A 13,886-nucleotide genomic window follows, 5' to 3' on the forward strand; every position below is an offset into this window, starting at 1 on the left:
ATGACCTCAGTTGCCATCATGCTAACATGGTTTTGTTGGTGTTAAATGTTAAATGAGCTTGGTTGCCAGCATTGTTTTAAATTAGCCCGGTTGTTGTTGAAGGGCTTTAGGTCTAGAGACATGATTAGGGGCTATAGGGGTATCACAGAAAGACGCATGACATTGGAATTTAGCTCACCAGTGCTGGCAGCACTCACGTAGCCCCAAACCATGATGCTACCACCACCATGCTTGACTGCAAGCAAGTACCTAGCCAACTTACTGCATCCACCATCTTCCAAAGAAGAGGTGCTGTGTCTGTGGTTGAAGGAGCCACAGGTATTGCTAATGTGACGTTAGCGACATTGAACAAGCCTAGTTGTACTCCTCCACCTTTGGTTTGAGGATGCTCCAAAGGTGCTAAATTGGGTTTAGGTCTGGAGACATGCTTGGCCAATCCATTATCTGTATCTTCAGCTTCCTCAGCAAAGCAGTTGTTATCTTGTAGGTGTATTCGGGGGTTATTATTTTGGGAAACTGCCATGTGAAACAGTTTCCGAAGTGATCTCCCCAATGCCGGCTGCACTCAGGTAGCCACAGACCATGATGTTACCTCCACCATGCTTGACTGTAAGCAAGGAACACTTGCCTTGATACTCCTCATCAGTATGCAGCCACACGTTCTGAACACTATTTGAGCCTATCAATGCTCTTAGACTGCTCATCTTCAGCAAACTGTTTGCAGGCTTTCTTGTTTACCAGCTGCAGAAGAAGCTTGCTTCTAGGAGATTTTCATGAACACAAAGTTGATGCAGTGAGTGATTAAACAGTGTTTAAAAACTCCAGCAGCACTTCTGTATCTGATCATACGCCACCACCACCATGCTAATCTGTGCTAATTACTTCAGTGCTGAGAATAATAACCACCCACTCAAATAATAATAATAGCTGCTCTGTGGTGTGTTTTTTTTTGTGCTGTGGGGTTCTGAGTATTGAAGAACAGAGTGAAAGAAGGAGAATAATAATAAAGTATACAGAGAAAAAACATACAGAACTACAGTCTGTAATTATTATAAAACTACAAAGTTCCTGGGAATTTAAGGGGTTAATGCAATATGTCTGAAAGCACATCATTCTCAGTCAGTGAGGCTCGTTGGCCAGTGTTTTGTCTCGTCATCCGTTTCTCTGAGACGTTGCTCAGAGTTGTTTTTGGAGCAGGAATGGCCCACACTAACATTTATCCTCGGTGGCACACTGCAGCGATCTGTCTGTACAAGTTCATTACCTCACAGCGTTTTCCATGATCATAATGAGGAGCGCTCCCCGAGGAAGCCAGCAGTCAGAGGAACCAATCAGAATGTTTCCTATAAAGTTCATTTTATCTGCAGTTGGGAACAGTGCAGTGACGCATTCGCTAAGATGCTATTATGTAAAGAAATTAATCAGACCTAAATTAACTTAAACCTCCTGTTATATTTGGGGTCAATTTGACCCCATTACAGTCTCTGAAAAAATGGTTGCCATTAGTTTTGTGATTTATGTTTATTATATTATGTAGTGTTATTTAATACTATACTAATACTATACTAATATATGTTTAAGGGAGATAAAACCAAACGTGGGACGCTGGAATAAAGAATTCATGATAAATTGAACAATTTAAGCAGTATTTTATCTTGCTAATATATAATAAATTAAATTGTGCCTTATCAGCAGTTTGGCTCAATTAAAAAGAAGTATTTGAGATAGCTGGGTCAGATCGAGATCAGATCACGTTCTCACAACAAGTAAACCCTTTCAGTAAAAAATAAATAAATAAATAATGGTTGAAGTTGGGGTCAAATTTGGAGGTGTAAATAATTTGCACTGGTTCCAAATGAATAGCATTTGTTAACACTTTAGCATAGACAGCTATAAACTTATACACGTTTTAAACTTATACATACATCCTACTTATACATACATCCTCTAGTACAGGGGTGTCCAAACTACGGCCCGCAGGGTATTTTAGAAATAGAATGAAGTTTGGCCCGCTGTTAAGCAGGATTTTATATGTGAGATTCAAAGTTTGAACGCTAGGTGTCAGAAACGAGCCAAAGAGTCTAAAAGCTCAGAGAGTGTTCATTTCTAGCGCAGAAAAATGTGGTAAAAGAGTCTAAAAGCGGAGAGAGTGCGCATTTCTAGTGCAGAAAAACTGGCCAAAGAGTGTAAAAGCAGAGAGAGTGCGCATTTCTAGCGCCGAAAACGGGCCAAAGAGTCTAAAAGCAGAGAGAGTGCGCATTTCTAGCGCAGAAAAACGGGCCAAAGAGTCTAAAAGCATAGAGTGCGCATTTCTAGCGCCGAAAACGGGCCAAAGAGTCTAAAAGCAGAGAGGGTGCACATTTGTAGCGCATAAAAACGGGCCAAAGAGTCTAAAAGCGGAGGGAGTGCGCATTTCTAGCGCAGAAAAAGGGCCAAAGGGTCTAAAAGCGGGGGGGGGTGCGCATTTCTAGCGCAGAAAAACGGGCCAAAGAGTCTACAAGTTGCCGTAATTAAAGAGACATCATGAAATTAAACATCAATTTGAAAAATCTTAGTTTACACAACACTGTCAAAGATAAAGATAAGAGTCTAAAAGCTCAGAGAGTGTTCATTTCTAGCGCAGAAAAATGTGGTAAAAGAGTCTAAAAGCGGAGAGAGTGCGCATTTCTAGCGCAGAAAAACTGGCCAAAGAGTGTAAAAGCAGAGAGAGTGCGCATTTCTAGCGCAGAAAAATGTGGTAAAAGAGTCTAAAAGCGGAGAAAGTGCGCATTTCTAGCGCAGAAAAACGGGCCAAAGAGTCTAAAAGCAGAGAGGGTGCACATTTGTAGCGCAGAAAAACGGGCCAAAGAGTCTAAAAACGGAGGGAGTGCGCATTTCTAGCGCAGAAAAACGGGCCAAAGAGTCTAAAAGTTGCCGTAATTAAAGAGTTTAATATTAAGACCCATCATGAAATTAAACATCAATTTGAAAAATCTTAGTTTACACAACACTGTCAAAGATAAAGATAGTAAGTCAAGTAAAATGGTGAGGAACTGAAATAATCAGGAAAAATGTATTATTTAAAGTGGTATATTTCATTATTTGTTTTATTATAGAGTCTGTGGCCCGTGACTTCAAATATATTTCTCCTTCTGGCCCCCAACAAAAAAGTTTGGACACCCCTGGATTAGAGGTAAAACATCTAGAGTTAACCATGCAGAGCCACCAGCAGGGGACGCTGTGCTTAATATTATGTGCTTTTTTTCAAGTCATTCTGAGTCATTTACAGATTTACTCAGTGTTTGGTATGAAGTCATTCGCCTGTTCTGTGTAGCTCTCACTCATACCAACAGCAGCTCATACACACACACATCATTCCAGCAGAAATCCCCTCAAATCCTCCACATTCTGCCTCCTCCCACCACCACCACCACCACTAACACCAACACTAAATAACCCCTACATCTCTCTCACAAACACACACACACACACACACCTCCCCATGCTCAAACTAATATACACACCCTGCTGTCCATAAACATAAATCACCCCAAGGATGACACACAGGGGGCTCTGCTGCTCCTCTTCAGTTTGTGTATTGTCTATTTGGCGGTGTGTTTATTTTCTCCCTTAAAGACGTGCCACAGGTCACTAGCAACCTTTGACCTTATTTCTCTCTCTTTATGGCAGGTCATGGGGTGAGCAATGAGGCCCTGAGTCCAGCACAGTTTACTGATTCCCCGGCTCTAACCGGGCAATTATAATTTTTTTTTTTATGCTGCACGGTTCAGTAAGTTTGTATGAATGTGAAAGCTGTATTTGAGCCAAGGAGCTGTCCAAAACTTACACTTCTCTATTCCTCCTGAAATCAGTGCACTTCAAGCAGTCGGTTTGCTGCACCGTGTGGAAGCTATCCTCTCCCTTTGCTGTGTGTGCGGTCATGTGATTGGTTCACTTTGTAATATTAGGCTTCAACTTTCCATTACGTATCTTTCCTCCATTGTATCCACAGAAAAGCATGAATTCATATGATTTAATGTATATGATTCTTTACATCCTGCATTGTAAGAGCGACAAATCTAATAAATTTTGGATTTATTTACTTATTTATTTATTTATTTGCTTATTAACCCTTTAGTAGAACAGTGCACCACCACTCCGCCATGCCTTTAAAGTGGTCCTATAGAAGTTTCTCTCAAAATATTTCCTGTTATTGACAAACATTTATTAACTAATGATCATAAAATGCAGAAAAACAGCTAGCTATATTCTATAATACAGTGTGTATATATAGCAGTCTTCTCCTGCTTTGTGGGCATTAAATGTTACATTTCAGAGTGCTAGGCAACTGCTTGGAGGAGTTTGTGGCTGTTGATTTTTTCTGGACAAGGTTTGAGTACCCTGCTGAAATATCCAGCTCAGGATCAGCTTTTATTCTTAGCCTGTTTTTAGGTGATCAAAGCTGGTCTTTGACTGTCAAGGTGTTTGAAAAAGCATGGAGGGTTAATGAATGAATGTCTTTATATATTTATCTTTGTGTTGCATCAAATTGGGGAAAATATAATGATTTAAACAAGTGTAATGACCACTGTTCGGTTCATTTAATCAATAAGAAACGAGGGCTTTTTTCCTATCCTGTTCATTCTGAAACGCCTTTTAAGATTCATTAATCTTCGATTCATGCACTGAACGGCTGCAGGCATCATACATGTCCATCTCAGACCTCTCATTTATCTGAGTGTTCTCACATTTATTTACGTAACCCTGTAGAAACAAGTAGAAACAGTAGAACAATGCACCACCACTCCAAAAAAGGGTTTCACAATAAAACGTTACCAATAAAAAAAAAAATGTTTAGCTCCAAAAAACTATAGGCTAAACATTCAGATACGTGGTTGCTATGGAATACCATATCGTTGCTAAGAGGGTGCTGTGTTGTTGCTATGGTTTACAAAGTGGTATTTAAAGATATCCTGTCGCTAAAATCCACATTTTCTTGTTCCTTGTGAAATACAGTAGGTCTCTGTATAGGAGTTGTTTATGATGCTGCACATAAAACTCTTCCTAAACCTCCATTGTCTGCAGCAGCTAGTAAAAGAAAATATTCAGAAAAATGAGTCGATCAGGAAAATCACCGTGTCTACATCAACCCGTGAATTAGTATTCTTGGCCCGCCCACTTCGGCTCTGAAATGCCCACAGGCAGATAACAGCGCTAGGAACAGCATGGCAGTGCTTTCCTGTGTTATTTGTGCGAATAACACATCAGTGTTTATATACTTTACCCAGTAATTCAGAGCTAAGGAACAAATGGTTAGAATTAGTCTATGGAGGAACAACATCAGCCAAGTACAATTGAGATACAGTAGGTAGGTGTATGTTTAGAACAGACTAGGTCAGTGGCTGATCTGCACTTAGCAGGGCATTATTACACATGTTGCAAAGTAACATATGACTTTGCTTGTTTGTCACATACATCTACTGATGCAACCTGGACACATCATCAGTGATGTTGCCTGGGGTCACGGAGTGTTTCGGGTCTTTCAAACATCATACACTCTCACCCAGGCGACCCAGCTGGGGTTGATCAGGCCCCAGCTTGTGTCCAGGTAGCGCTACCACACCCACGGTTCTCCTCTCCTCATCCACAGCCACCTTGAGGCAACTTCTGCTGCCTCAGTGGCCTCCTTAATGGCCCTTCGCTTGCAGGCCCCACTGATGCCCAAGATGTTGTAGGCCCTGCAGAGAGATTGGCCAGCGAACCCTCTGCATCCAACCTCAATGGGCTCACACCGTGCTCGCCACCCATTGTTCCGGCACTCCCTCACAAGCTCTGCATATTTCTCCCTCTTCCTCTCGTTGGCCTCCTCAATCCGCTCCTCCCAGGGTACAGTGAGTTCAAGAAGAACAATCTGCTTGGAGGTCTTGGAGATCAGCACTATATCTGGCCGCAGTGTTGTAGTGGCAGCATTTTCTGGGAATTTAAGTTGCCTCCCCAGATCAACCTTCAATTCCCAGTCTTGTGCTGTTGTAAGCAGGCCAGTTGAGGCAGCCCTGGCAGCTGATTGTGGATTCTCCCCAGGGCGAACAAAAGTGATTATGTTCTTGGCTTGGCGGAAGCGCTTGCATTGGGTAATTCCCCAGCTGATGGTGTTCGCTATGACCTTTAGGACTTGGTCATGGCGCCAGCGGTAGCGCCCCTCGCCCAGGGCTTTCGGACAGCAACTGAGGATATGTTCTAGGGTCCCCCTCTTCATGCACAGGTTGCAGACTGGTGACTCCACCAATCCCCAACTGAACAAGTTGGATGGGCTTGGTAGCACATCGTAGACAGCCTGGATCAGGAATCGTATGCGATGAGGTTCTGATTTCCACAGCTCTGCCCATGAGACTTTGCGTTCCACGGCACGCTCCCATCTTGTCCAGGCTCCCTGCTGCCGCATTCCAACTGTCCTGCTGGCCCGCTCCTCCTCTATCGATGCCCGCACTTCTTGCTGCAACAGTAATCTCCTTTGCTTCCCCTGTGCTTTTCCACAGTGAAACGGTGTGCCACTACCCAGACCTGCTCTTCCCTGGGTCACCACTCCCACCAGAGCCTTGTGCCGTAACCGTGACCCAGCCACATCCACCGCCTCTGCCGCCCTCCACCTCCGCCCTGTCCTCACCTCGATCCCAGCCTGAGAAACTTTTGGGTCCTACGATTCTCTGTATTGCAGCACTTCCCTGGCACGGCTCACCTTGAACTCCTCATTCAAGCTGCTGATGGGGAGCTTCAACTTGTTGTTCTTCCCATACAGGGCAATGCTGCTCAGGCACAGAGGAAGACCCAGCCACCTCCGTAGAAATCTGCTGACTCTCCTCTCAAAGCCCTCGACGGTGGAGATTGGGACCTCATAAACCAGTAGCGGACAAAGAATTCGTGGGAGGATGCCGTGTTGGTAAACCCAAGCCTTGCCAGGTAGGCCTGACTTGTCTACTGTGGTTAGCCAGGCTTCCAGCTCAAGGTTGGTGGCACGAATTGCCTCTGTGTCTTTCAGACTGCAGTCAAACACCTTTCCCAAGCTCTTCACTGGTTTCTCCGTGATGGATGGTATCTGGGTATCACCAAGTGTGAAGTGGAACTTGCTGGCAACCTTTCCTTTCTTCAACACCAGAGATCTGGACTTTGCTGGCTTGAAGCACATGCGAGCCCATGTGGTCACCTCCTCCAGTCCTTTCAGGATCCATCTGCTGCCTGGGACGTGTGGTGTTGTCACTTTCAGATCGTCCATAAAGGCCCTAATGGGTGGTTGGCGGACACCAGACTTTGTGAGGGGGCCTCTGCACTGGCTCTCTGCAGCCTTCACCAGCATGTTCATGGCGAGTGCAAATAAGATCACTGAGATGGTACACCCAGTTATGATCCCCTTCTCAAGTCTATGCCAGTCTGATTTCGTTGACCCAGTTGATACTCTCAGACTGAAACTGTCATAGTAGTCCAGAATGAGATTTCTAAACTGGGATGTGGTGCCGGCGTAGGGCTTCCTCAACCAATTTGTGGGGTATGGACCCATAGGCGTTTGTGAGGTCCAGCCACAGTACCACCAGGTCCCCCTTGTTCTCCCGGGCTTCCCTGATAAGCTGTGTGACCACTCCTGTATGCTCCAGACACCCTGGCACCTTCGGGATCCCTCCCTTCTGGACAGAGGTGTCAATGTATGAGTTTTTCAGGAGGTAGTCAGTCAGGCGCCTGGCAACAATGCTGAAAAATATATTTCCCTCAACACTGAGCAGCGAGATGGTTCTGAACTGGTCGATGGTCTTTGACTCTTCCTCCTTTGGAATCCACACTCCTTCCGCGAACCGCCACTGTTGGGCAACCTTTCCTCTTCTCCATATGACCTTCAGGATTTTCCAGAGCCTATGGAGGAGCTTCGGGCAGTTCTTATAGACCCTGTAAGGTACTCCGCTTGGTCCTGGGGCTGAGCTTGCCCTAGCCTTCTTGATAACCTCCTGGATCTCCTTCCAGCTGGGCTCCTTCCCGTCAAAGTCCAGGGACGGTTTCGGTGGATTGATCAGGTGCTGGCAATGGCCTAGATCTTGCTGTCTGGATTCATCGCAAAAGGTGTTTCTGAGGTAGTGGTCAATCTCCGCTTTGGAGCAGGTGAGCTGGCCACTTCGCTTCTTCCCCAGCAGCTGCTTTGTGAATCCAAAGGGGTTTGCAATGAAGGCAGCCCGCTTCCTGGCCCTCTCTTTCCTCCTTCTTCTATGCCACTCAGCTCTCCTAAGAGTCATAAGCTTCTTTCGGAGGATACTGCGCAGCTCTGTTAGAGGTCCCCTCTCCTCCTCCCTTGCTTCTTTGAACCTCTTCCTCAGGCTCTTCAACTCTTGCCTAAGCTGGTGGATCTTGTTCGCCCTGTTGTTCTTAGTGTAAGAAAGGTTTCCTGCTCTCTTATCCTCGACTCCAAACCTCTCAGCTGCTAGGCTGATGATAATGGTTGTCATCGCCTGGAGGCGTCGGTCAACATCACCCTTGGCTGTTGCCTCCAAGATGTTGTTGGCATCATCATCAAACTGGAGCCACTCCTTCCCCTTGTTAGCTTGGGGCCATTTTACCCGCCGATGTTCTGATGTTCTGCGTGGGTCTGGGTCTTGTCACTTAGAGGTTCTGGGCACTGTAGTTTGACTCCGGGCCTAGCTCCTCCTGCGTCTCACCAGGGATGTTCCCTGTGCGCTGTGTTACAGGTACCCTCTGCACGCATTTCATCTTGGCCTGGTGGATCTTCAGGCCCCGTGGGTTTTTGCACACTTTGCCGCAAAAGCATTGCGTGCTCGTCGTCATGTTTCCATTGCTATACGTCGGTATCCTTAGGTCTGTCCGAGTGGGATCCTCATCCTCCCCCCCTCTCGGGATCCCTGGGGGTATATCACCGTAGGCTGATCTGTAGCTTGTAAAAATGGCAAAGACTGTTATTAGTGTAAAAATGTCTTTATTTTAAAACATTTCTAACTGTTGTCTTTCTCGCTTGTGTTGCAGTGCTGTACTCCTCCACTGGACTAAAGCAGCGTTATACTGGATCACCGGAGCACTCACATGGCATTCATTCATACTAGAGACTAGGCATTTTAAAATGAATGAAAAACAATGGAATGAGACCTTTAAGGTGTCATCTGCTGCCTCTTAATTATTTCAGACTCTTCAGGCTTTAAATATACACACATTAGAGAGTTGACTGACAGTGAGAAGTTCAGAAAAGTGGTGTAATGATGGATGTCTGTTAGCTAGCTGTCCGTCAGCCAATCAGCACTGATGGTCTGTTTAATGTAAGGTAAAGTTAAATGGTTAGTATGACGGGAATGTCATGCAGGTGTTCTGTGCTGTGAAAGCGAGGGGCCGGCTGTGGGCTCACTGTTTACATTCCCTTTTTTTCTCAGGCACTAAAGTGCCATTGCCTGAAGTGTGTTAGCTTAGCTTATCTAAATTAGCGGTGCTCCACAGTGACTGGCCATCTGTATTGGTCTGTCCAGCGAGAGGAGGCTATTGTTCTCCATTTATAGGCGCTGTTTGCAGATTTTCTTCTGCTTTGTTGCTGTAATTTGCTCTGCAATCATGCTTCGGCCATTACTCGCACACCGACCCGCATACCTTCACATAAACACACACACACATATACACAAACATAGCCCACACACACTCAAATGTACACACGGTCAGAGGTGAAAAAAAAAATACTAAAATATTCAAGCAAGTAAAAGTAAAAAAAAAAAATAGATAATTTAAAATACACTTAGAGCAAAAGTTACTAAGTACTTAGAAAATGATATAAATCTTAATCTAGATGTGTTTTTTTAACATAGCTAAATCCATCCATCCATCATATGACATGTTCACAAAACATAAACGACTATTGCTGTGATTGAATGATGCTTAAAAGTCAAAATCTGCAAAAATATATGGATAAATGTTTTCATCGGGCAGCAAAAATATGTTTTTGAACAGTTAGCGTACTACTAATACTTTAAACAAAACATACTTGTCCTTTAATTTTCCCAAAAATCCTCAGTACACTTTATAATCCAGTGCTTCTTATGTATGAATTCTAGCAGTCAGGTATTAAGGAGCAGTAAAGCCACTCCACTGAAGTACAGAGTTATACAGGAGTCTCAGTTTAGTTCTCCAGCGCTAAGACTGGAGTAGCATTAGCATTAGTAGCTAACTGCTATTTCCCCCATTGAGAGGCGAGTATTATCAACCTGTAGTCTTCTGCTAACCTTGGCTAGCACTGCTGGAGCAGCATTAGCATAAGCCACTTACCGTCCTAGCTCTTTTGTCATTCAGTGGCAAGTGTATCGAACTGTAGTCTGTGCCGTTTTAAAACAAGCTATATGGGACGAACCGCTAGCTAAGATCACCCTGGCTTACCGGAACACTCAGGGTTCCTTAGTCTAGTGCTGACAGGCCGTTAGCGGTTAGCCACTAATGCTAATGCTCCAGCCTTAGTGTTGTAGAAATTTTTGTAATCGCGTAAAAAAATGTGTTGTTAAGAATTATAGTTTTGTTTACTTAGCTAAGCTTTATTTAACTTTTGTAGGGTTGCCACCTGTCCTGTAAAATACAGAACACCTTTTTTTTGGCTATTAAATTTTGCGTCCCATATTGTGAAGCGATTTATTTATTTAAATAAATGTCCATATATACAGTATAATATATATATGTATTTATATATATTTTTGTAACTATCTATTTATTTGGTGGGTGTCCCTTATTTTTATTTCTGAAGGGTGGCAACCCTATTTGTTAGATAACCCCCTGTACCACCACCCAGTGCCTTAAAATCAATTGTGAAAAATATGTCAAGAAAAGTAAAAATAAAATTTTTAATAAATACTTTACAAAATAAAAGTAAACTGAAAAACTACTCATATCTGTGTAGATTAACATCGAGAGCTTTTTGTTTTTTAAGAATTACAGTTTTGTTTTCTTAGCTTAGCTTTATTTAACTTGGTTAGTAGGGTGGCCGCCTGTCCTGTAAAATACAGAACACCTTTTATTTGACTATTAAATATTGCGTCCCATATTGTACCAATATGTGAAGCGATTTGTTATTCATTTCCATAAATGTCCATATATACAGTATAATATATATGTATTTATATATGTATATATATTTTTGTACTACCTATTTGGTGGGTGTCCCTTATTTTCATTTCTGAAAGGTGGCAACCCTATTCGTTAGCTACCCCCCTACCCCCACCTCCCCCCAGTGCTTTAAAATAAATTACAAAAAAGTAAAAATACTATTTTTAATGAGTACTTTACAAAGTAAAAGTAAACTGAAAAACTACTCAATCACAATAATGCAAGTAAATGTAATTTGTTACTTTCCACCTCTGCACACAGAAAAATGTACACACACACACACACTTACACACAGAGGAAATACCTGGCGGGCTTCAGCTGAGCTTAGCCGTCTGTAGCTCTGAGCGTATAATGGATTGTTTGAGCAGGAAGATAAACAGGTCGGGGGACCTGAGGTTGTGAAATGTGATCACCAGGTCAGCTCGCATGATTTATGGCCCCCTGTGATGAATAGTTTTTTCCAGCGAGGGTGTAATGATCAATTCGGCCCGACTGAAGGCACTGCGCTAATCTGTGGATTCAGCTGCGCCCCACATGCCCCCCACACCTCCAGCCGCTGAGAGACTGAGGTGGGTTTGTTTAATCTGACCCTCGCTCACCTCCTCTTATCAATCTAAATATCTACTCAGGACCAGACAGCAGGGCAAAAGTCCTCGCCAGGCTGGCAGGAGAAGACTGATCTTAGATCAGCAGGGGTCATAACTCACTACTTCAGCCTCTTCTTTGAGGTTTTTATTATTATTTGTGTGAATATGTCTGTATTGCCCAGTGTTGGATAGATAAGTATACTCTATGATGTAAGTATTGGAACACCTGCTTGTTTCATTGTTTCCTGTGCAGGTAAGGGTGTTGAAAAGAACTTTTTAAACTGTTAAAAATATCTTAAAAAGTACCAAAATAAGCAAAAATCACTATTTTTTTTTTCAACTTGGGTCTTGAATGCAACTATAATAAACACTGCAAAAGCTGCTGAAAGAGTTTGGAGTTTGGTGTTAGAAATCATTTGCTTCTATAAGCCATTTGGATGTTGCTTCCTTATTGCGGCATCAAAATAAGTAAACCTAAATAGACCAACCCTGACTCCACCCCTCACTTGTCAACCTCCAACAGAGCCCCACCCACTAGATCAGTTGAACAAAACAGCATTTTAGTCTGCTTGTTGAGAACCGCAGACAGGACTCAGCATGGTTAGCCAGCAGACTTCGTCTGAGGGAGGGATCTATACCTACTTTCAGATAATATGCTTTTTTGTGCTTCTATTGTAGCTAAGCATGAGCTAGCTTGTTCCTGTTTTGTCATTTAGCACAAGCTAACACTGACAGCATAAAGGTATAGCATAGCCAGCAACAGCTTATTCACATAAAAGTGTCAAAGTCCTTAAATGGCACATTCTGTATGGATTGAAATTGGCAAGAATAGAGCTGGTGAGCACTTTATCTTTATGTAAGAGTGATTTTATGCAAAGAACTTCGTGCTTGAACATTTTTTCAGGTGTGCAGCTGAGATGGATCACAGTATAAACCAATAGGGAGTCGGAATGGTATATGTTTATACTTCTTCTCTACATCCAATCACAATCAGATTCACTCTATCTGGATGGAGAGATTTATCTGGATGGGGGTTTTATTGAAGGATGAGAAGCTGGAATGAAAACGAGCTGAAATGAAACAGGAGTAACGAGGCTATTTTTAAAATGTAAGGAGTAGAAAGTTTAGACTCCAGTCAAGTATAGATAACCAACATTTCTACTTAAAGGACAGCTCCGGTGTAAAACTGACTTTTGTTGTAGTAAAACATGATAAAAAGTTCTTACCTTTGATGAAAAGCCCACCTCCGTTCTCCCACAGCATTCTGATATCCAGAAAGTTTAACAGTTTGTTCAAACACCCTTTAGACTGTGTGATACGGACCATAATTTGCCTCAATAAATCACTTTTCCACCGTTATCCAGCTCAAAGTAGCTCCACATCTCCTTGCTAGAAACCAAGAGGAGAGCCCTGACATTTAAAACGAGGCATTAATAACTTTAAAAGTGCACAAGAAGCTAATAAAAAAAACACCGATTACATCCTATAAAGCTAACTTCAGCTCTGAGCGCCGCCATCACTGTACTGATAATGACATAGACGTAGCTGGCTGCTACGATATATATACTCTATGTATATATATATGTCTATTATATACAGTTCAGTGATGATGGCGCTCGGAGCTGAAGCTAGTGTTATAGGATGTAAACAGTGGTGTTAAAATTTCTGGATCTCTGAACGCTGTGGGAGAGCGGAGGTGTGATATTCATCAAACGTAAGAACTTTTTATCATGTTTTACTACAACAAAAGTCCCTTTTACACCAGAGTTCTCCTTTAATCAATGTAACATAGTATTTGTATTTTATTACTTGACACTAGGGTTGTGCCATATCGTATCGTACGCGATAATATTGGCAAAAAAATTGAATATGGTGAACGATATTATACCCTAAAATATCGTGACACATCACCCACCCATAGTTATCACACCAGGGTATTACTTTTTTGCTGTTTTTAGCACAAGAAAAATTCACACTGTTCTCATTACCTATTATATATCTACTAGAGACCGATTATATCTGTCCAGTATCATTTATTTTACTTTAATCCTGAATATATGGAGATATTTGGAGTGCATTACTAGTATCATGACATTCTGGATTATTGGCTTCTGTTACAAATATGATAAAATTATAATTTTTTAATATCTCAGTTAGCAATATCATATTGCATGCAATAATCGGCAAAAATATTATCACGAA

At 42.6% G+C, this 13,886-nt stretch overlaps 1 pseudogene; it reads right to left on the reverse strand.

Moving 5' to 3' along the window:
- Positions 1 to 5,515: 5,515 nt before the first annotated feature.
- LOC111193836 (uncharacterized) lies at positions 5,516 to 8,462 on the reverse strand (annotated as a pseudogene).
- Between the last annotated feature and the right edge of the window lie 5,424 nt (positions 8,463 to 13,886).

The sequence above is a fragment of the Astyanax mexicanus genome, chromosome 17 (genome assembly GCF_023375975.1).
Source record: "Astyanax mexicanus isolate ESR-SI-001 chromosome 17, AstMex3_surface, whole genome shotgun sequence".
NCBI lineage: Eukaryota > Metazoa > Chordata > Actinopteri > Characiformes > Acestrorhamphidae > Astyanax > Astyanax mexicanus.